This window comes from Lithobates pipiens, unplaced genomic scaffold (assembly GCF_037356315.1).
Source record: "Lithobates pipiens isolate NorthernLeopardFrog02 unplaced genomic scaffold, aLitPip1_a1.2 Scaffold_19, whole genome shotgun sequence".
Taxonomy (NCBI): domain Eukaryota; kingdom Metazoa; phylum Chordata; class Amphibia; order Anura; family Ranidae; genus Lithobates; species Lithobates pipiens.
The window spans coordinates 184,291,631-184,316,344 of NW_027507764.1; the positions used below are offsets into that span (position 1 = coordinate 184,291,631).

The 24,714-nt window shown below is 43.8% G+C and overlaps 1 protein-coding gene across 3 annotated transcripts in view; it reads right to left on the reverse strand.

Moving 5' to 3' along the window:
- TRAK1 (trafficking kinesin protein 1) overlaps positions 1-24,714 on the reverse strand; it is a 253,289-nt gene that overhangs the window by 211,099 nt on the left and 17,476 nt on the right. For all 3 annotated transcript variants that reach the window (XM_077491560.1, XM_077491561.1, XM_077491559.1), the window contains exon 2: positions 1,739-2,034. The gene's annotated coding sequence lies outside the window, so the exon portion shown is untranslated. The remainder of the gene's footprint in view (positions 1-1,738; positions 2,035-24,714) is intronic.

Genomic DNA, 24,714 nt, shown 5'->3' on the forward strand with positions numbered 1-24,714 from the left:
AACATACAATCGACACAGACATGGATCTATCTCATAATATAATCCTTTATATTAAAAATATTTCACGGGCCCCCGCCACCTAAAAGAAAAAGAAGAAAAAAAGACCCTATAACACACAAGAGTGTTGTCCTTTATACTTTGTGAACAGTGCCCTAATCCTATTCCTATAACATTAAAATTCTCTTAGTGCCATTCCTTGTTATACAATAAAATTGTGACATATACCATCCCTTTTTATTGATTTAAGGGGAAGAAAAGTTCTCAGCTTTTTAACCCCCTTTTAGGAATTCCTACTTAAAAGTGTTCTCTCAGTGATTCATTCTCAGTAAAATAAACTGAATTTTCAACACCCTTTTTGTTCATTTATAATGAGGAGAAATTCTTGATTTTTTACTTCCATTGAATCTTCCTCCAGTAAAGTGTACCTTGTATAACAAAAAAAAAAAAAAATCCCTTTGTAATACCCTCATTCATTGCCTATAGTGTTTAATTTTCCCAGTATCTGCCTTTTTAATAAAATAAACTGTGAATTTTTCAAAACCCTTTTTATTCTCTATAGTTCTAGTTTAACTTGTAAAAAACAAACACCTGCTGAATAATGCAGTTAAAAGACCTTGTCAGGTTCCCAAATAACAAAATGGCCAGTAGTCTCCAGAATAAGTAGTAGTAGTAGTAGTAGTAGTAGTAGTAGTAGTAGTAATATACTCACCTAAACAGTGGCCTGTCCCCTTTTAGCGCTGCAGCCTCAGTCAGTTTCTTCATCATTGCTGTGTTAAGTGATGACATAGGGGTTTGAAGAAGGAAATGCATCACAAAGCAGGGGACACTCCCAGAAGTCAGGAATGCTGACTGCACAGGCTGCATACCCGTGCCATTCTTTCAGAGCCATGCCGTAAACAGCGACTCCCGCACACATGCGCGATAGAGATGTCATCTTCGGCTCGCCCCAATCATATCGCTGAAGCCTGTGAACCCGGAAATACGACCAGGTGAAGATGGAAGCGCCTTCAGAGGTGACCGCGTGCCGCTGGGGCCTTAGTTTTCAGATAAATTGGTCATAACGTGCCAGTTATGTATGCGCTGCATACTAGCCCATTATGACCTACCGCCCCTTTTCTTTTTTTTTCTTTTTTTTTTATGCAGTTTATTACTGCTTTAACACTGCATTTGTAAGTGTGTAAATTAAGTCTAAAAAAAATGTAAAAACAGATTATGTACGCATGCCCATCTTTGCACGTTTAAACTTATCTATAGGCATGTATTTTACTGATCACTACGCATGCCTAATACATCAGTAACATTTTTAAAACCCTGTGAATGAAGTCTTATGTCACACACAACTGTATTCAGTTATAAAAAAAAAAAGAATGGGCTACCTAACACAACAAAAAAGAATTGTGTTTTTTTTGGAATGCGGCACACCACAACACATGGCAGTGCACTGGCAAGGCAATATAGAAATAAAAGCACCTTACTGCAATGTAAAAGTGTAACCCCAGCCTTAACCAGTGCCCTCTCTATTTAAAGCCTTAAAAAGGTTTCATTTTTTTTAAATATTTAAAATTTTATATTTATATAAGTTGTTGAAAAAAAGAAAGTAAAAAAAATAAAAATGTTGTTTGGGAGAGTAGGAGAACTGGTAGTAGGGTCTCTTCCAAGGTACTGCATGCAGTGGACCCCGGTGATGGTCCTGCATTATTAACAGCTTACGGCAGTGTGCAGACAGCAGATAATATACCTGTAATGGTGCCGGCATCTCTGTATTCTCTTGGATCCAGTGCATCTTCAACAAGCACAGCTTCGCTTACATAGTGCTCTTCATGAATGCCTGTGGAACAGGCTAGGACTGCATGGTCACTTTCTTCAGGAACGGGCACGGTGACGGCCAAGGTGTCGTGGTGCACAGCTGTGGGGTCCAGCTTGGCAGGTTTCACGGGGATGTGCAAACTGCCATCGGGTGAAGCAGTGTTGGAACCCAGGTCTAGTGCTCCATAAACTAATACAGACTTGATTGTGGAACCACCAGCCAGATAGCTGTAAAACAGAAAAAAAAAAAGAGAGAGAAATTACCTATGAGTGGCAACAGCATAATTCACAATGACACTATGCATGACTTCAAAGTAGGCATTTTATGGCATAAAGGCTGGGTTTTAAAGCCAAACTAAACTTTTACATGAAAGTAGCAAAATGCATTCCAGGTGCATCAAAGCAAAAGGTGTGCGGTTTGTTTTCTTCAAAAAAACGCTCCTTGTGTGGAAGCAATCAGCACTACGCTGATGTCCAATACACCCCCTGGCAAACCTAGAACTGTCTAATCAGCAGTAGGGATGAGCTCAGGCGTGTCCGCGTTCAGAGTCCGCTAGGAAGTTGGCGCAGCGCTGTGCTAATCACAGGCAGTGAGACATTGCCCGATCTCTGCAGACACGCATCGGGACAATGTTCCTAAAGCGCCCCTGCCCATTGAAAACAATGGGGCAGCGCTTCCAAAACGCCAGCAAAGCGCCGCTATGCGGGTGGTTTTAAACCTTTTTCGGGCGCTAGCGGGGGTTAAAATAACCCGCTAGCAGCCGAATAGTGCTGCTAAAACGACAGTAAAGCAGCGCTAAAAAATAGCGCTGTTTTACCGCTGACCCCTGCCAGCCCCAGTGTGAATGTAGTCTTACTGCCATCTGAAAAGTGAACCGCAGTGAAATGTTATTTAGTTGCCAGTGAAACTTGCACTTTCGGTGTAGGAACGTATTCTGATACTGCCACATATTTGATTAGCCTCGGAGATTACTACCTAGTTCCACTTTTGCGCACAGCCAATAAAGGCTTGATTTACATAAAAAACACAGATGAGCACAGCCTGGGCTAGGGAGACTTAAGCTGGCCATCTACTAGTAGGATTTACAAACAAAAATATGGACATTTTCAATTGTCAAACCAAAAAATCACATTCACTGTTTGAAATGAGGTCCAATTTTGCTTCTTCGGGGGCTGGGTGACCATTATGCAAGAGGGGATTCTGATATGAAAGGGGGCTCTGGTGTGGGAGGGAGGACTTCTGGTGTGGGAGGGAGGACTTCTGGTGTGAGAGGGAGGACTTCTGGTGTGAGAGGGAGGACTTCTGGTGTGAGAGGGAGGACTTCTGGTGTGAGAGGGAGGACTTCTGGTGTGAGAGGGAGGACTTCTGGTGTGAGAGGGAGGACTTCTGGTGTGAGAGGGAGGACTTCTGGTGTGAGAGGGAGGACTTCTGGTGTGAGAGGGAGGACTTCTGGTGTGAGAGGGAGGACTTCTGGTGTGAGAGGGAGGACTTCTGGTGTGAGAGGGAGGACTTCTGGTGTGAGAGGGAGGACTTCTGGTGTGAGAGGGAGGACTTCTGGTGTGAGAGGGAGGACTTCTGGTGTGAGAGGGAGGACTTCTGGTGTGAGAGGGAGGACTTCTGGTGTGAGAGGGAGGACTTCTGGTGTGAGAGGGAGGACTTCTGGTGTGAGAGGGAGGACTTCTGGTGTGAGAGGGAGGACTTCTGGTGTGAGAGGGAGGACTTCTGGTGTGAGAGGGAGGACTTCTGGTGTGAGAGGGAGGACTTCTGGTGTGAGAGGGAGGACTTCTGGTGTGAGAGGGAGGACTTCTGGTGTGAGAGGGAGGACTTCTGGTGTGAGAGGGAGGACTTCTGGTGTGAGAGGGAGGACTTCTGGTGTGAGAGGGAGGACTTCTGGTGTGAGAGGGAGGACTTCTGGTGTGAGAGGGAGGACTTCTGGTGTGAGAGGGAGGACTTCTGGTGTGAGAGGGAGGACTTCTGGTGTGAGAGGGAGGACTTCTGGTGTGAGAGGGAGGACTTCTGGTGTGAGAGGGAGGACTTCTGGTGTGAGAGGGAGGACTTCTGGTGTGAGAGGGAGGACTTCTGGTGTGAGAGGGAGGACTTCTGGTGTGAGAGGGAGGACTTCTGGTGTGAGAGGGAGGACTTCTGGTGTGAGAGGGAGGACTTCTGGTGTGAGAGGGAGGACTTCTGGTGTGAGAGGGAGGACTTCTGGTGTGAGAGGGAGGACTTCTGGTGTGAGAGGGAGGACTTCTGGTGTGAGAGGGAGGACTTCTGGTGTGAGAGGGAGGACTTCTGGTGTGAGAGGGAGGACTTCTGGTGTGAGAGGGAGGACTTCTGGTGTGAGAGGGAGGACTTCTGGTGTGAGAGGGAGGACTTCTGGTGTGAGAGGGAGGACTTCTGGTGTGAGAGGGAGGACTTCTGGTGTGAGAGGGAGGACTTCTGGTGTGAGAGGGAGGACTTCTGGTGTGAGAGGGAGGACTTCTGGTGTGAGAGGGAGGACTTCTGGTGTGAGAGGGAGGACTTCTGGTGTGAGAGGGAGGACTTCTGGTCAAATAGGGGATTACTGCTGTGAAGTGAGGACTTCTAATGTGATGGGGGGCTTCTGCTGTGAAGAGAGGGCTTCTGATGTGATGGGGGGCTTCTGATGTGATGGGGGGTTTTTGCTGTGAAGAGAGGACTTCTGATGTGATTGGGGGCTTCTGATGCGATAGGGGGTTTCGCTGTGAAGGGAGGACTTCTGATGTGATGGGGGGCTTCTGCTGTGAAGGGAGAACTTCTGATGTAAAGTTACTCCTTTCAGTGTGCTCATTCATTTATAAATCAGATTTTTTTCAATCCGCAAATATCTGTAAAATACTGTATATAATGTGTCCCTCATACTGAAAAAAAGTTTGTAGATCACTGCTCTAGAATTAATACAAGTAACAGAGCTACCGATTTCACTTACAATACACAGCTGAGGAAGCAATGTAAATTTGATGCTTAGTACATCATTTTTTCATGCACGTTCTGCTTTTAATAGATACCAAAGTTGCTGATTTCCTGCCTACGGTTACTCAGCAATGGCAGTAAGAAGTCATAACAGATTCTATAGTGCTCTACAACATGCAATCCGTCTTCACTTGTGACATATACAAATAATAAAAGAGCATTTCTGCCCAGGGATGCCAGCGGTGAACCAGGAGCATAACCTATGGGCTGCCATATGAGAATAACACCGGATCAACATAAGGTTGCAGAGTAGTCAGGAAAATGTTGATGCTTGCTACATTTCACAAAGGTTTAAAAAAAAAAAAAACTTACAAGTGCGAAGGTGTTACTGCTAACAAAAAAAAAAAAAAAGAAACACAATTTATGCTATCCTGCAATTAGCATTCAATCTGATTCATTAGGAACAGCACTGAGCTATAGAGTGCTGGGAGAAAGCCAGATCTAATGGGTTATGGGTCACATTGTATTTGGCGACTGATCACTGAACATTTATTGCTATTGGCAAACAATCTACAATTTAGCTTAATGTAGAGTAAATATTGAAAGAGCCACATGGAGAGAAGTATAATGGTCTTTATCAGCCGGCTCTGCATGAACAAGCTGGATATTCAAGCAGCATTCCAGTATAATTGTCAAAGTAGAGGTCTACATGAAACCAGACAACCTCAACCAACGCAAGAACTTTAAGCCCTTGTACACACGGTCTGAGATTTCGACAACCAAATCCGTTGGATCTTGTCCGTCGGATTTTGCCCGTCGGATCTTGTCCGAAACTGTTGCATACACACGGTTGGACTAAGTTGTCGAAAAATCTGATCATTCAGAACGTGATGACGTAATTTCGTTATGATGGGACTACGTTCAGGCTAGTAGTCAATAGCTTTGATGTAGGAATTTGATCTGAGCATGTGTGGCACTTGGTCCGATCAAAATTCTCTACACATGATCGGAGTATGTCCGATCGAACCAGTTGGTCGGAAAATATTTCCAACAAGTTGGAAAATTGGGTCCAACGGATATTCCGACGGAATCAGTCCGATGCATACCACACACAGTCGGATTATCCGACAACGCGGTCCGATAGGACACATTCCGACGGATTCTCCGACCGTGTGTACAAGGGCTAAAAGGACCAATTATAAAATAATACCTTGAGATGGTGGTTCCAGTTGCATTCACATATCAATATAGCCTTCCACACAGAATACCAGATCTTCATCTCTAGGTTAGGTAGGTTCACATAAGCCCACGCTCTAAAAGAGCAATTTAGCCTCTTCGGAGGGCATTTGAAAGGTGATGAGGAAGCATTAAAATCGGACGCAGCTGCGGGATGTCCCCGTCCAGCAGAATGGGTCATGTTCGGTGCGTCGTACTGCCCACCGAATGTGACAAGCAGGATCATTTTTGCCAAACCACGACACAAAGCATTGTGGTCACCACACATGTACAACCCTTTCCGCTGCCTTTGCGGCTTAATGGTTGGGGACAGTAAAAACTTGGCTCAACTGCCCCTAATCACCACTCTCCCCCCCCCCCGTTCTCCCCAACAAGTGTAAACTAGTCCTGTGCAGCGGTAACCTCCAGTGGCGGTAGCTCCATAAGGGGCGCAGGAGCCCCCCCTCCCCATCTATGCATCCGGCCCCCTAATCTACATGCGGGTGCCGGATGCATGGATTACAATGGCTCTAATAGGCTTCAAAAAAGGGTGAGCTTGGGGGTGTTTGATTACCTCCGTCCGTGTCCCATGGGGAGGGGGGGGTGATCGCCTCTCTTGGGGGGTGTGCCCCCCATGATAAAATTTGGAGCTCCAGCCGCCATTTGTAACCTCCCCTTCTGGGGTCCCTTGCATGGCGTGGCTCAGCCCTGTCCCCTGCTCTCTGCCCACAGGATTTGACTGACAGCAGACTGACAGCAGCAGAAGCCGATGGGAAGAGAAGACTGGTAGATAGGCGCAGCACTGGTTCAATACAGGACTCAGGTAGGTCTCAAAGGGAAAGGGGGAGCAAGTGGCAAACATTTTTTACTTTGACGAAGGGAATGCATGAAGGTTAAAAACATTTTACTGGGTGTGTGGTGTGATGACAGTGGTGAATAATGCACATTTACTTTTTCGTGTTTTTTCACTAAAGTGGTTCTAAAAGTAAAAGCTCCCTCCAGCACCCCCCTAAATACTTTCCTGAGCCTGATCTCAGCAGCGGCTCTCCCGTCTCTCTCTCTCTCTCTCTCTTTATTGGTCAAGCACAGCCAGTAAGGTGGGAGCATATCCGAGCCATGCTGTGGGTGACACACAAAGGCAGCTCAAGAATGAGTGAACACCCACGATTGGCCCTAGAGAAAGCAACTTGCTCTAGGGGCACTTGGCAGGGGGGGGGGGGGGGGGTAGGATGGAGGCTGCTTTGTGCAAAACCATTGCACAGAGCAGGTATGACATCTTTGTTAAAAAAAAAATGTGCCTTTAGAATTGCATTAAGTCCTACTGGAATCAGCAAGGTGTGACACAAGCCACCACATGATGTTCATCTTTTCAGAGCATGGTGGTGTGAACTGGCCAGAAACATTTTGTCTTGTCTTGCATTGGGCAAGGCTGGCAAGCGCGATCTTAATGCACCTTGTCCTTTTCCTTCCCCTCCCCCACATACAGAACTGCTATGTGTTTCATGGTTAGTCATGCAGCCATGCATTATACAAGGTTATGGATTCCGGTCTGCAGCACTCTATGAATCAGTAACTATCACTATTCTGGAAGTGTTTAATAACCAAGTACCTGGGATTGCACTCCGCACCTTTTTCCTCCCATCTCCAAACAATTAAATAATAAAACACCACATTCCAATACTGGCATAAATTGGCCGCGGCACTTTTTTTTGGTTTTCAAATAAATTCATAACTTTTCATAACCATATTACAATTCTAAATCAAATTTATCATTCACAAAATTGCTTAGCCATAATGACTCAAGCTAATTACATTTCATCAACTTTATAAGAACAAGTCCCCCTTAAATGCAATGTGACGTACCACATAAAGTGCACGTGACAGGAGGGAAGGAGGGTAGCTCTTCCTAAAACAAATCCCTTGACTGGCAGCAGGAATCCTGGGATGGTGGGCCCTTAATATATTGAGCCCCACTGCTTCCAGCAAATTCTATCGGTCCATCCCTACCTGCTCACAGGTGACAGAAATCTGCCATTTCTCTCCTACATGTAAAATTCATAATTTTTTTGCTAGAAAATTACATAGAACCCCCAAAACATTTTAAATGTTTTTTTTAGCAACCCTAGAGAATACAATGGCAGTGAGATCTCTCACGGTATTTGCGCAGCAAATTTTCATGCTTAAAAAAAGAAAAAAAAAAAAAACAACATTAAAGTTAGCCCAATTTTTGGCATAATGTGAAAGATGAAGTTACACTGAGTAAATAGATACCCAACATGTCACGCTTCAAAATCCCCAACGCTTGCGGAATGGCCCCAAACGTTGGTACTTAAAAATCTCCATAGGCGACGCTTTAACATTTTTTTACTGGTTACATGTTTTGAGTTACAGAGGAGGCCTAGGGCTAGAATTATTGCTCTCACTCTAACGTTCATGGCAACAACTCACACGTGGTTTGAACACCGTTTTCATATGTGGGCGGGACTTACATATGCATTTGCTTCTGCATGCGAGCACACGGGGACAGGGCCGCTTTACTTTTTTTTTTTTTTATTGCTAATTTAACTTTTCTTTTTTAGTTTGACACTTTTATTTCTATTACAAGGAATGTAAACATCCCTTGTAATAGGAATATGGCATGATCGGTGCTCTTTACAGTGAGATATGGGGTCAATAAGACCCCACATCTCACCTCTGGGCTGGGACAGCTAATATAAAAAAATAAATATAAATGATCTCTGCTTCCCATCCGAGGCGGCGCCGTTTGTTTGAATGCAGAGGCCGGGCATGGCATCGTAACATCACGTCCACCCTCCGAACGATCATAGAGACTCCGGCGACTATCTGGTCGGCTGGAAATCTCTATGGTAAACATCCGGGGCCAGTGTCCTGATGATAAATGTCCCCCATCGGATAGTGACCGCCCTGTACTGCGCAGGCGCAGTGCTTGCGCAGTATGGAGTACAAACGAAATGCCGAAAGTCTCCGATGGCGCCAGAGCACTTAATACTACATTATGTCACACGCTCCTGATGCTCCTACAACTCTGCAGGGGGCGGTGTGCCTACACAATGGCCAGAGATGGGGCGGTGATAAGGGCGGGTAGTTCAATGTTACAATCCACCAAACTCGCCCATCAACATTGCTAAACCCACCCTTCAGTTCTGTAAACACGCCCCCCTCCAAATATACACCCATTTGACAAATCCACCCCCACAAGCATCGGGAGCGTGCGACACAATGTAGTATTAAGTGCGCAGGCGCCGTATAGAGCTGATGAACACCTGTTCATCTTCGGACACTTTCGGCATCTCGTTTGTCCTCCGTACTGTGCAAGCGATGTGCCTGCACAGTACAGGGTGAACACTATCTGATGGGGGGACCTTCATTGTCAGAACAACGGCGGATCCATTCGCCAACTCACCAATGGCAACAGTGAGCCGGTAGAAGCACCGGTGGGTGGGCGGGGGGGGTTGTCCCCTCTCGCCACCCATAAGAACAATCAAGCAGTGGAACAGCCGCTATGATCATTCCTATAGTGTAGGGGATCGCCAGCTGAAAAAGACGATATCTGAATGATGCCTGTAGCTGCAGGCATCATTCAGATATACCCACACAAAGTCAAAGATGTCATACGACGTACCTTGGGCAGGAAGTGGTTCAATTGCATTGCATGTTAAAACAATGCTAAATAGTTTAAATACCTGGGGAAAAGGCGGAGGCAACCCCATGAAGGTGTGCCCAAAGTACTTGTGCTCCCCTTTTACAGCAGGTAAAATCTGCATCTGACTGGGAAATCTGTTGACATCACAGATGCTGAACCAGTATTTATAGGAGGCAGCCTATAAGAAGAAATAATAAACACCAAGGCATACAGTAAGCATATTCACAAGATCCCAGCCCATCCAATCACTCCCAATGCAGTGACATCAATGAGCCAAGGCAAACAATATGATTCTTTGTGTATACTTTATAAAATTGTACTGACATGTCAAACTTGGCAAACACAAACAATGAAACATTAATGAAGATCGAATTAAAGATGTGCCTTTCATGAAGCTGGTCTTTGTCATCGAATACAAGATATGCCAAAAGTCACATGTCCTGTCTGCGTAATGGAAAAGACACAGAAAACCCAAAAAAAGCCTTTATGATTGCATGTTCTCCGCATTACTGCACACTGGGATCATGCTGATCTGCAGCCAATTCCAGGCAAGACCCTGGACATCCGGTCACATTGTCTCAGTATGTTCAACCTATTTATAGCCTAATGTACCATTGTTCATTTAACGCTAAAATGAAGGACAAAACTGAAAAGACCTTTCCGTAGCAACCATGAACACTGCACAATATGGATTCCAAATATGAACAAAATATAGATCATGCTGATAGAGTGAAATTGAGACAAGTAGAAAAAAAAAAAAACAACGTAAAATAAATATATTTAAAGTGGTGTTGCCACCAAAAAAATAAAACTACTTAAAATTCGTAAAAAAAAAAAAAAAAATTGGCAAAAAAAAAAAATTTTTACTCACCTCTAAATACCGGTTGCTAGGGGGTCCCTCGTAGTCTGCCTTCTTCATTGCCCGGGCTGGTGACATCACTTCCCCTCGCGCCGCACATTCACCTGGGACCTGTCATGTGTCCCAGGTGACTGTACGGCGTATCACGGCGCCCTGCGCCGCTCGCGCATGCGCAGTGGGTGCCCGGCTGTGAAGGCACAGCCGGGTGCCCACAGTATGCATGACGTCGCCGCGAGCGGAGCGGGGAGCGAGGGGGAGGGCTTCGTTCCCCCGCATCGCTGGACCCTGGGGCAGGTAAGTGTCCGATTATTAAAAGCCAGCAGTTGCAGTATTTGTAGCTGCTGACTTTTAATTTTTTTTTTTAGGGGGTACCCCACTTTAAAGAAGAAGTCTCACTTTAATTTTTTTCAGTGTTCATAAATACATATAGGGGGAGATTTACTAAAACTGGAGCACTCAGAATCTGGTGCAGCTGTGCATGGTTGGCAATAAAACCTGAAAACCGATTGGTTTCTGTGCAGAGCTGCATCAGATTTTCCACGCTCCAGATTTAGTAAATAACCCCCATAGTATAGTTCTTTGTCCCATGTTTGTAAGTGCTTTTAAAGCCTAGCTACAAGGTCAGACAGGTCCCCCTCCCTTCCATGACTGTCCGACAAAGCAGCTAGCAAGGAGATGACTGCTTGATCATTGGCGCTCAAGACAAGCGTTGGCAAGAGGAATGCAGAGGGACAGAAGGCGGAGACTATGCTGGTTGTAAAGCAGCTGTCTCCTTGCTAGCCATGTTGTTGGGTGGACGCCCTAACTTACCTTGTAGCTAAGCTTACAAAGCAAATAGGCACATAGGACAGACAAAGTGACATAACACTGAAAACAAAAAAATGAAGGGAGAGTCCTCCTTTATGGCTCATTTAGACAGCAGAGCTGCTGGTAGATGCATGTATCCACCTAAGAGCTGCTTGCAGGCAGCCCATAGAAGTGGATGCACAGGCAGTGCCAGCACGGGCACAATTGCATGTCAAAATTTGACATTCGGGCAGGAGCGGGTGCATGGATCTGAACAAAGAGCTTCTGCTGTCTGAATGAGCCCTAAGGGGTTTACACTAGAACACAGTGCAGGGAAACCAGTGACCCGCGTGCATTTCTGGCACCTTGTTCCAGAACTCCCTGCAGCTGCAATTTGCAGAGGGTGTCAATGTTAAGTTATTGACAACCCACAAGCAGGTTGCAAAAGCAGTGGGTTTGCCTGCACTGGATTTCCCGTTATAAATGTACCATGTAATTCAGTTGCAGTGTACAGCTGAATGCACTACTTTTGGTGCACTATGATTTGAGCCCAATCAAACTAAATGACTCAAATTGCACCACACAGAATCGCATGGAAATCGAACAGGAACAAGTGTTTTTAACTAAATCCATTCTATACATTTGGGGGGGGGGGGGACTTTGATGTTCTACCCACCCAAGCTCCCTCCTAAATACTTACCCGATCCCGACCTCGATCCAGCGCTACTGTCTCTTTCCTCACTGAACTTGAAGGAAGCAGGGGGAGCCAATGGCTCCTGCTGCTGTCAATCACAGCCTGTTAAGAGGGAGCAGTGGGCAGGGCCAAGGCACACACCGGCTCAGGAACAAACACACACACACACACACACACACACACACACACACACACACACACACACGAGTGCCCCGATAGCAAGTGGCTTGCTGTGGGGGCACTCGCAAGTGAAGAGAAGCCAGGAGCGTCAGTGGGGGAACAAGAAGTGGAGGATTGAGGCTGCTTTTTGCAAAACTATTGCATAGAGCAGGTATGTATAACGTGTATTATATTAAAAAAAATAAAAACACTTTGCAATCACTTTAAGGTGCACATTCCTGCTGCCTCTTCTCCCCCCTTGCACTTTCAGAAGCAGTCATATTTGTCTACAGCCCAAGACCTGCATATGAGGCCTGGCTAGGACTACATAGCCTCTGCCTGAAATCTGCACAGTTCTTCAGTTCCTCGAAGTAATACCTGCACATATGCACTGAAAGATCCCATTAACCTCAATGGAAAGCCTGTGTATCACCCTGTCAGGCTATATTACAAAACAAGATTGTTCACTACCTCTGTGTCAATGGGCTAGGTATGACAAAAATGTGTGCGCTGCCCTACCTCTGACATTGTTTTTACATAAATATTAGAGCTGCACGATTCTGGCCAAAATGAGAATCACAATTTTTTTGCTTAGAATAAAATGATCACGAATCTCGTGACGTAACATCTTTCACATTATACAAAAAAGAAAAAAAAAAAAAAAGTCTAACTTTACTGGTTAGTGTTTTTTTTTTTATGTTTTGTTTTTTAATTCATTAATTTTTTTCAAAACAAACTGCATTTGAAAGACCGCTGCGCAAATACAGTGGGACATAAAATAAACAACCACCATTTTATTCTCTAGGGTGTCTATTAAAAAATATATATAATCTTTGGGGGTTCTAAGTAATTTTCTAGCAAAAAAAAAAAAACGATTTTAACTTGAAACCAACAAATGTCAGAAAAAGGTTTAGTGTTTAACCACTTTGCGCCCGTGCTATAGCCAAAAGACAGCTAAAGCGCGGACGCTAACTGCCGGGAGGGCTTCCCTGGATGTCCTCCTTTTTACTCCCCCTCTGCGCGCCGCCGCGGGTGCACATCGGGGAAGTTCTGTGTTGGCCATGTCCCCTGGACACCGCCAATCACAGATCGTGCTAAATGGCCAATCACAGCGGCCATTTAGCACTCAAGTTCAACTGATAAAGAATGTTTTGATTCTTGGCAAGACTGCCCAGTTTTTCTCTTCCTTTCTTTTGAGGGCTGTGGCTTCAGAAAGAGCAGAGAGAATTCTTTGCACAGAAAAAATTGTGAAACACTTCAATCAAGATCGCGATAACGATTCTTGACGATTAATTGTGCAGCTCTAATAAATATCTGTCATGCTGATTCTTTAATCCTCTGTAAATCACAGATCTACGACAGCCATGTAGTCTAGAAGTACAAAAATACACGCTATGATCTGGCAAATTCCTGCTGGAGCTGACAGCACAGTTCCGCTGTTGCAGCAAAATGACTCGCTGGTTGACTACAGAACACCTACCCCACTCATTATCTCTATAATATATGGGGAAGGGGGGTTCTGTAATTTAGGGGTTAAACTGGGCAGGGTAATACCACTGGTCAGGATTTCAGTGCAGCAGAGGCACTGTGCTGTCAGCTCAATCAGGAAGTTTAGGAGTACACTGGATTTCTGACATGATCAGCAACATTTTGTTTTCTAGTGTCAACATTTTAAATGAACAAAATATGGGAAACTTTGTGTGTACTGTATTAGAGAGATATGCTACAAATATTTTTTTTGCTTTATTTTGCCTAGGAATACACTTTAAAGCGGTAGTAAAGTCCACTTTGTTATTTTTTACCTACAAGTAAGCCTATAATAAAGTTTACCTGTAGGTAAAATGAATGTATCCTAAACATGCACCGTTCAAGAGAGAGATAGTCACCCTGGATGCAGCCAGTAATGTCACCGGTGCATGCGCTCAGAAGGTCCGGCATACTGTGCTGGACCCTCAGAGCACCGTGCCGTGAATGGCACGGGAGTGACATCATCGTGGCTCCAGCCACTCACACAGCCGAAATCCACGGAGATGGAGATGGAAGCCCTTTCAGTGGTGACAGCACTATTGGAGGGTTTCATTTTAAAGTATTTCATAATGTGCTGGTATACTATACATGCTAGCACACAACTTTTTTGTTGTTGTAGAGCAGCGATCTGCATTAGCAGACCTCCAGTTGTTACAAAACTACAAGTCCCATCATGCCTCTGGGTGTCATGCTTATTGCTGTCAGAGTCTCATGGGACTTGTAGTTCTGCAACAGCTGGAGGTCCGCTAATTGCATATCCCTGTTTTAGAGGTTTACTACTACTTTAACAAAGAGGTTGGCATACCTACTGCACTTATGGCAGCAGTCTAGTCTTAAAATGTTCATTTAGGTATTCCACTAACTTTTAGTAAGACCTTACACAATTTATGGACAAAACATATCCAAACATGAACATTTTAATAAACAAATGAACATGATTATTAGTAAAATGAGTATTAGTAAAGTAAAGATACTTATTGCTAACTATAGTTAAAGCTGAGGTTTAGGTATGCATATTTTCCCATCGTTACAGTTAGGACCAATAGAGGCAGACTCGTACTTACAAATGGAGGCAGTGTGACGACGCGCTGGGCACGGAAACCACTGGACAGCCATCTTGCTGCTCACTGCATGCTGCCAACCTACTGTCTGGCGGACCTGTCAGCAATCCCACTTTAAAGCATAGCCAGTTAACCCCTTCCTGTGCCATCCCAAGCAAAAAAAAAATATTTTTTTGGGCTGGAGTCACACTTTAAATAAATGTACCTTGTCCAACTTTCATACAAATTCACAGAACCTACAGAACCTTGCTAACCTTGCTATCTTTTTCGTAACCTGGGGACTGCCTCTATAAGAATTTATCGTACCTGAAGAGCCTGGAAGCTGGAAATCACTGTAATAGGTACCACTACCATAGTGATTGCTGTTAGCTTCTGGGTCCCATGCTAAGTAGCAGCTGCACAATTTAGAGAAAACTTTATATTTTCTCAGTGAAAACAAAGAAGTTTCTGATTGGATGAGGTGAAGAGCTGGGGAAGTGGCATCCACTTTATCCAATCCGAGAACACGTCATTGAGAAGATTTAAGTCATTCTCTGAATGGTGGCCATGCCGAGCAAACACCCCCAAGCTGGACCAATGCAACTATGTAAAAATATGCATAGCTTAACTTCTAATTGACGATATTGTGTTTTACTTACTGTACTTTGTGTCAAATATTTCTCTAAAAGAAATAGATTTTTAACAATGACCTTTTCATAAGGATCAGTAATTACTACTACATAAACCGGTCAGACCAGAGGATTATCCTAAGGCAATGTTGCAAATAAATCTTCTCTAACGAAAAGCTAATTAGAGCAACAATTACCTGTAAGCAAATAAAAGCGCAAATGTATAGTGTACTTATTAATAATGAAAGCCGCTTCAGAAGCTGAAATAAAGTTTTTAAAAATTAAAAAGACACCAATGTTATTTGCACTATCATTCAATTAAGACTGTCATTCTCACCAGTCTGAGGATTAAGGAAGAGGGAGTGTGTAACACTAAAAAATAAAGTACATACTCCACGAAAATAAAGCAAAAATATATGCTATGATGTGACAGCCCCCCCCCCACCATGTAGGGGGGAGAAGAGCATGAGGGTTAGTTTCTTTTTCTGGTAAAGGTCTGCTTTAAAGTGTTTCTAAGGTGTCATAGTTTTTTACCTTAATACAGGGGTCTCCAAACTTTCTAAACAAAAGGCCACTTTTGAATTTAGTGGGGCCGGACTTTGCCAGTCAGGAGTAGAAAATGTTCCAGCATCAGTGGGAGTAAACAATGCCCCGTCTTTGGTGAGAGGACCTGTGGCCCCATTGATAATGTCATTGGGAGGAATTGCACCCCTTAGTTGGTGTCATTGGGAGGAATTGCACCCCTTAGTTGGTGTCATTGGGAGGAATTGCACCCCTTACTTGGTGTCATTGGGAGGAATTGCACCCCTTACTTGGTGTCATTGGGAGGAATTGCACCCCTTACTTGGTGTCATTGGGAGGAATTGCACCCTTTAGTTGGTGCCATTGGGAGGAATTGCACCCTTTAGTTGGTGCCATTGGGAGGAATTGCCCCCCTTAGTTGGTGTCATTGGGAGGAATTGCCCCCCTGAGTTGGTGCCATTGGGAGGAATTGCACCCCTTAGTGTCATTGGGAGGAATTGCCCCCCTGAGTTGGTGTCATTGGGAGGAATTTCACCCCTTAGTTGGTGTCAGTAGATGAAATTTCTGGAAACCACTGCCCTAATGCATTAAGATAAACCCCCCCCCCCCAAATCTCTAAACACCTGACTTCTCCACTGATCCTTCAATGCTGTCCTGTCTGCAGCAGCACTGCTCTCTCGTCCTCCTCTCACTGGAAACTGAGGGCAGTGGGAGCCATTGGCTCCTGCAGCTGTCAGTCAAATCCTGTGAGGAGAGGGTGGGGGGGCATGGCTGAGCCACACTGTGTGTGTTTATGGACACAAACAGCCTGGGTCAGAAGCGCACCCGTATATGTGCCCCCCCCCAGCATACAGCCTTGCTGAGGGGGGCACTTGAAGGAGAGGAGGAGCAGAGGGAACTGGCGGGAAACTCCAAAAGAGGAGGTAAAGGACTGTTTAATATGACTGCACAGAGCAGGTAAGTATAACACCTTTTTTATTTCAATAAAAAAAAATGCCTTTACAATCAATTTAAAGATGCTCTGTTTTAGCACTTTTTATTGTATGAAAGGAACTTACCATGCATATCCTTTTCACCAGAGAAGCTGCAAGACCTTTTCAGTTGCATGCAAAGCACACATACTTCATAAAATGCATTAAAGATGACATTTTGTGTTTTTTTTTCTTTATTTAAAATAAAGCACCAGGGCGATGGAAAGGAGACCTAGGGAACCTAGAAGACAAAGACTGGAACGAGACACTGTACAAAGTGCAAAGCTGTCTCGCCCAAACTATCTGAGAGATTAAACCAAATATACATTCTACACCGTACATACCTCACACCGGTAAGAATGGCTAAATTTAATCAGGGACAACCTTCCACATGTCTATTATGTAATCAAGAAACAGGCACATTCTACCACCTCCTTTGGTCCTGCCCACACATGCAGGGATTATAGAAACAGGTGGTAGGATTTCCTCCATGACAACATGGGGTCTCCGTTGACTCTAGACCCCAAACCATGCCTACTAGGTATTTTTCCAGACAAATATACAAAAACAATTTATGCATGAGACATTATTCTCTGCCCGCAAAACAATCGCTACACTTTGGATGAGGCAGGCTCCCCGCAGACTGTCTGACTTGGAGACCGACGTAAACATCGCATTGGCCTTCAAAAAACTAATCTACATTAATAGGGGGTGCCCTGAAAAATAACAAAGTTTGGGGACGCTGGCTTAATGCATCTGACACATATTATAGCACTGCAGAATATGCCACCCTCCGTCATGTACCGCCCAGCTGGGACCAGGTCATATATACCACTCTCCTCAAGCAAATATAATTGAAAAAAATATGCTAATGCTTCAAAAAAACCAAAATGCGCTACTACATAGCAACAGTCTCTGTAATCGATCAGAAACTTTCTGTGTTACTTATATATGTAATATGTGGATTGTACTGAATGAAGAAAAACGTTTGTGCATTGGAAAATTTTATACATTTGTGGGAAATAAAAATGTTTAAATAAAAAAATAAAATAAAAAATAAAGCACCAGGGATGTTCAGTGTTGCCAACCGCCAGTATTTTTACTGGCAGTCAGTAAAAAATGGGAACTTTTCTCCTGCCAGTAAATGGCAGTGAAAGAAAAAGGTTGCCAGTAAAAAATATAGCTGTGACCCTTGGCGGAAACCATACAAGTGCTTGCTACAGTGTGTTTGGACCGTGCCGGCAGTGTGTCACGTGAAGCCAAGAGCGGACTGAAGGGACCACCTGACACGGAGAGAGAGGGTCACTGTGACTCTCCATGTCAGGTGGGGAGGTGTCATGTTGGTGAGGTGCCATCATCATCTGTGCTGCTGCACACTGCTGTCAGCGTCACTGTGAGAGTCAATTTCATGTGTGTGCCACCCATTCTAATTTCTTACCCTCTCGATTCCTGTCCCTGAGCTACTTATTTACTATATCAAAAATGAAATAAGAAATATGCTTTTGCCTTAAAGAGGAAGTAAACCCTAATGGGTTTACTTCCTCTTTGTCTCCCTGCAAAGGTAAAGCATAATGGACTACTATGCATCGCATAGTAGTCCATTATGTGTCACTTACCTGACACAGGAGCAAGCAAAGTCACCGCTGTCCCCTGTAGTTCCGAGCGTCCATCTTGGTGGGTTTCGCTGCTCTGGCGCTGTGATTCGCCAGAGCAGCGATGATGTCACTCCCGCATATGCGCACGGGAGTCTACACTCGCGGCATATTGCCGCGATCTGCGGCTTGCCCAGTGCGCCTACACGCCGCTGTCTGCAGCGCATGCGCCGTAGACAGCGGTGGCTGTCTTCAGGTAAATATCTCCTAAACCGTATAGGTCATCTAGGCTTACCTGTAGGTCAAAGTGGTTTGTAAGGGTTTACAACCACTTTAATAGCCACCTTAAATCACTTTGCTAATTGCATAATGTACTTGTTTGTAGCCTAAATACTGAAATTTGCACTTAAAACTGTCGTTTTGTAACTTTTAGATATGCCAGCAAAAACTTAACAGTGCCAGTAAGTTTTGGGTGTTGTGTCTGTAAATTTCAATCTGGTAGGTTGGCAACAGTAGGGATGTCACTTACGTGAATGAAGAGTTTCTCTTGTGCTGGCGGCTTCCGTCTCCCCATAACCCCGCAGTGGTAATCTTCCAGTGCCGTGGGGGTGTAATGAGCAGCTGCACCTGTAACGGGCACTTGTCAAAATTTCCAACACCAACTGCCCTTTCCACCCCTCTCCTCCATTCATAGAAGCTATACTGTCAACTCCCACAATGAATAGTGCTCTATGAATGGAGGATGGGCGGATGAACGCAAGATCCTCCTCCTGCATTCTTAGAGCACTCTTTATTATGGGAACCAATATCAAGGATTCTTAGAATGGAGCAAGGGGGTGGCAGGCATAATCGGTACCTTTGACAAGTGCCTGTGACAGTTGCAGCTGCTCAATATAACCCCTATGGCAATGGAAGATCACCACTGTGGGGGTATCTGGGGGGGGGAGGTAAAAGATTGAGGACAACCACCAGCATATGGAGCACTCTTCATTTCATTTATGCAAAGTACCGTCCCTGGTGTTAATTTAGGAAAAACTTTAAAAAAATATTGAATCTCAGCTTTAACATACAGCTATAAAAATTTCAGATTGTAAGATCAATAAAGGATAACTAGCTGACTGGTTCCTATGGATTACTGCACTGGGAAACTTGACTCCTCAAATAAGCTCTTTACAGAGTGGGTGAGAGTATTTTTTATTGCGATAACCTACATGAACAAAGCAGATGGCTGACCGACTGCATGGATGACATTCAGAAGTTGGAACATATGTCTAAGTTGGCCAGATACACACATTTCAATGGGCTGGTGAGTCTACAAGGCAAGTACAACCTTCCAAACTAAGCGGAATATGTTTTACTGTTTAGAATTGCTGCAAGGTAATGGAATCAGCACAAGTAGCTGTTAAAGTTTGGACACATTCCATTGAACATTCAGCAGTAGCCAGCTGTCCAATTTACAGTGCATATCCCAAGCAACATGCCAGATAGTTCAGGTGCAGCGTCAAAGTCCAAACCTACTCATTAACTCCAACAACCAAAATAAGCTCCTAATAAAAGACTTACAATGTATACAGTTGGTTTTAAATACAAATAAAATTCACAGTTTAAAGTGGACCTTCACTACAAAATAAAAGATTGCTACAATCTAGTTCAAACTTTTTATAAAAGCTGATCTTTTATATTTTTTTTAATTTACCTTTCCCCCCCCCCCCCCCCATTTTTCAGCCTGGCCTTGCAGACTAATCCCCCAGTTCTTTGTCTGTAATAAGATATGGACTTTAGGTTGAAAAGATGGAGAAAGTGTCAATGGACTATGAGTGCTGTGATTACCACACTTATTCCATTGAGAACTACAAGTTTGTCCCCTGTGGTGTCAGAAGGGACCTGTAGTTTAGTTATTCCCAGATCTTTGTGAATGAATGTCGCACAGTAAATACAGGTGTAACACAACATTGTGCAAAAGGTGGAGCTTTTAACAGTGTAAGGCAATTGTGGCACATTTTAACCACAGACTTTGACCTTGGTCTAGGAAAACTCTGTCTATGAAATTGCCACGATGTAGCAGGACTTTCAATGGATATTACCCATCAAACTCTCTTCCTACAATTGGTTACATGGCTTGGTGGATGAAGATCTAGGAATGCAGACAAAGGAGGTTTCAGAGAGGTCTACTTGAATGGTTACACCACAATTCCAGTTCTTACTAGAACGTGAAACTGAATGGTTGTACAGTAGAGCTTCCACGACGAGTCGATGTAATAGAATACGTCGACTACAAAAATACATTGACATGCGTGCAAGGCATCGATGCGTCACACAGTGAGAGTTGCAGGTCCATACTTCCACCGCGGCTTTCAGCGCGGTTGCTCCTCTCATCCTGCTCCATGTCTCCGAACTCTCCTCCGTGCTGCCGTCCCACTCTCTTCTACCCCTCCGTGCTGCCGCCCCCTTCTCTTCTCCCCCTCCGTGCATCTGTCCCCCTCTGTGCTGCCACCCCCCTCTCTTCTCCCCCTCTGTGAATCTGTCCCCCTCTCTCTTCTGTCCCCCTCCGTGCATCTGTCCCCCTCTCTTCTCCCCCTTCATGCTGCCATCCCCCTCTCTTCTCCCCCTCTGTGAATCTGTCCCCCTCTCTCTTCGGTGTCCCCCTCCGTGCATCTGTCCCCCTCTCTCTTCTGTGTCCCCCTCCGTGCATCTGTCCCCCTCTCTCTTCTGTGTCCCCCTCCGTGCATCTGTCCCCCTCTCTCTTCTGTGTCCCCCTCCGTGCATCTGTCCCCCTCTCTTCTCCCCCTCCGTGCTGCTGCCCCCTCTCTTCTCCCCCTCCGTGCTGCTGCCCCCTCTCTTCTCCCCCTCCGTGCTGCTGCCCCCTCTCTTCTCCCCCTCTGTGAATCTGTCCCCCTCTCTTTTCTGTGTCCCCCTCTCTTCTCCCCCTCCGTGCTGCCGCCCCCCTCGGTATCTCAGGATGGAGAGCGGAGGTAGGAGACGATAAACCCGGCTCCTTCGTTTTCAGAATTGACAGAGTCAGTGACCACTGACTCTGTCCATTCACATAACTGAAACATTGTAACCTCCTGTGATTACGTTGTGTCTCAGTTAATGAATGGAGAAAAGCCGTTGTCTTCTCTCCATTCATTATCAGTGCAGCAGAGGCTGCAGAGAAAGGGACTGGGGAATCTCTGTCCCCAGTCCCTTTCCCTGTCTCAAATGGGAGATGTCAGAAATCTGTTAAGACCCCTGATATCTCACCATAACCCCCTCAACAGGGCTGATAAAAAAAATTGCAATAAATAATAAAAAAAACTGACACTGTCCCCACACACCCTCCCCCTTAAAAAAAGAAAGCAGTGTAAAAAATAAAATTATAAACATTCATGAACTTCTGAACAGAAAATGAAAAAAACTAACATAAAAGAATATATATATTCTTTATCTTAACTTTACAAAAAATAAGCACATAAAAAAAAGGTAAGATAAAAGAATATAACTACATACTTATATATAATATATATGTACTAGTTATATTCTTTTATCTTACCTTTTTTTTAGGTACCGTATTTATCGGCGTATAACACGCACAGTTGTATAACACGCACATTCATTTTAAGAGGGAAGTTTCAGGCAAAAACTTACATTTTTGTATTGGCGTATAACACGCACATGCTATTTGCACCCGATTTTCATGGTGAAAAAGTGAGTGTTATACGCCAATAAATACTGTACTTATTTTTGTAAAGTTATTCAAAGGATTAATTAGCTAATCAAAAAATAAAAAATAAAACACTAGAAAAAAAAATAATAAAAAAGAATAATCGTATAGTCGATGACTAATCGAAAAAATAAATCGATAGATTAGTCGACAGACAAACTAATCGTTAGTTGCAGCTCTATTGTACAGTACTTTAAGAACTTCATTTCAAATTTTGGGGTAATAACATGCATTGCTTTAAGTCAACCCTTTCATTTTAAATAGACTGCCAATGAAAATTGGAATGGCATAATTTTTTTTTCTATACACATTTGGGTTATGTTGGAATGCCATTTAAAGAAAAAATGAATAGCTCTGAAGCTCATAGCGGTACACAGGTATGAATCAGCCCTTAAAAGGGGTTGTGAACCCTTGTGTTTTTTCACCTAAATACATCCTATGCATTAAAGTGAAAAAACTTCTGACTGTAACTTTTTAATTAATATCATGAATTTAAATATGATTTTTTTTTTGCCCATTAACAACAGCTTTTTTCTATCGTCAAAATGGCAATAACCCTATTTTTGGCAACCATTATTACTATTTTCACCCCAATAATTTTCAGGAGCATATATCAGTGTATCACTAGAAAATATCCTCCCGTCTCTTGTCCTCTACAAGTTTCAATTTCCTCCTACTTTCTTTGCGACAATGGTCACAAGCACAAATAGACACGGGAATTCTTTTAGGGGGTCTAAGCTTTCTCCACTCTATATAAAATTAAAAGAAAAAGGTTTTGCCAAGAGATACACATTGAAAGTAAAAATGCGTGAACACAAGCAATTTTGTAGGCGGAAACACACCCACAGTACAATGAACAAAACACTCAACAAAAACAAGCGTGTTGTAGCTCGTTGGGCGCTCATCTGCCCAAAAGCTCCTCACCTACATACGATTTTGTGGAGTTCCGATTTCTGCCCCTGAACGCCCCTGCTTATATGTGGCTCCCACTGCTGTCAATGAGGAGAGAGAGCGTGGGGGGGGGGGGGGGGGGGGGGGGGGGGGCAGCATCTATGTGTCTTATGTGAAAAAGGGGGCTCAGTTCATTTGGGCCCACTTTTCATGGGCTTGCGGCTGCTTTCCTAATGCTTTGAAATGGCAAAAGCCTTTTCCCTCAGCATTACTGTATATATTTTTTATTGCCCCATTAAGTATGCTTCTTAATACTTAAGGCAATAACAACTTCTGCCTCAGTTGTACTGTATTATTTCTAGTGCCCTTTTAATAAAAGCTTCTATTTTTTTCCAGGACTTTCCTGGATTTTGGGAATTCCTATAAAAAGGGACTCTCTTTGGCAATCTTTGGCAGCAACACTACAAGCTTCCCTCCCACCCTTCATCGCTGGCACTTTAAGAGGATTGGCACCTTGTTGGTAGACTGTTGTTTAACAATTTTGATTCATTTATGCTTGAATCATAAGGACTGAGTAGATTTATTGCTTCAAATACATATCTTGAATACTTGCTATGAATAATTTTTTATTAATTATATAAACCAATAAAGTGCAGTGGCCATGTTTACTTCATTCTTTTGATTTGTTTGTCTTGTTTGGAATATTGCAGCCTGCAATCCCAAATCGTATAGAGCATGGCTCGGGAGTGAGCATGTACCAGTGCCCCCATAGCAAGTGTCTTGCTATTAGAGGGCACTGGTCAAGGTGGAGGAGCCAGGAGGGCTGGTAGGGGACCCTAGAAGAGAAGGATCTAGGCTGCTCTGTGCAAAACCATTGCATAAAGCAGGCAAGTATAACATGTTTGTTAACTTTCTTTTCTTTTATTTTTATTTTTTTAAGCTGAACCTTTAACAATTTTAAAAAAAAAACACCAAACACATGATTGGATTTCGGAAATCAGCAAAGCTTCACCACTTTCACAAAGCTCTGGGGAAAAGAAGTGTGCCTGCGCTTGCAAAGAGCAGTCTATTTGCCTTTAGTAAATCCACCACCTAAGCTAACATAAAGGGGCCTTTAAAATAATTTAATCATAGAGAACAGTTTTAAGTCAAGTACGACACATTCCGTTTTTATTTACTCCCATACATCAACTTACTGTACTGTAGGTTGTAGATTTAGTAATTATTGGCAGGGATTCCCTAAAACCTGAAAATCATTTTAAGGAACCATCTACTGGTAAAAAAAAAAGTTGAGAGAGGCTGGTCTAAACAGTTAAATGCATCCTTAATTCCATGCAAAAGATTAGTATTTTTGTGCAGACCATCTTATGAGTTACATACCTCTTTCACACAGAACCCACCCTTACACTGTGTAGCCAGGAGGGTGGCAACCCTCAGTTTTGTAGCATTTGGTTTAAGAATCATTGTCCAAAGAGCTGGTACGTGTTATGGGAAGCTCTAAAACTATAGCAAAAGGCTGTGGTGTAATATTTAGCTATGCAGAGACACAAATATGGATAAATCACTAGAGTCATAATTACAAAAACCTCACATTTTTGTAAATATTTTATATCTTTTCATGTGACATCACTGAAGAAACGTTGCTACAATGTAAAGTAGTGAGTGTACAGCTTGTATAACAGTGTAAATTTGTTGTCCCCCCAAAATAACTCAACACGCAGCCATTA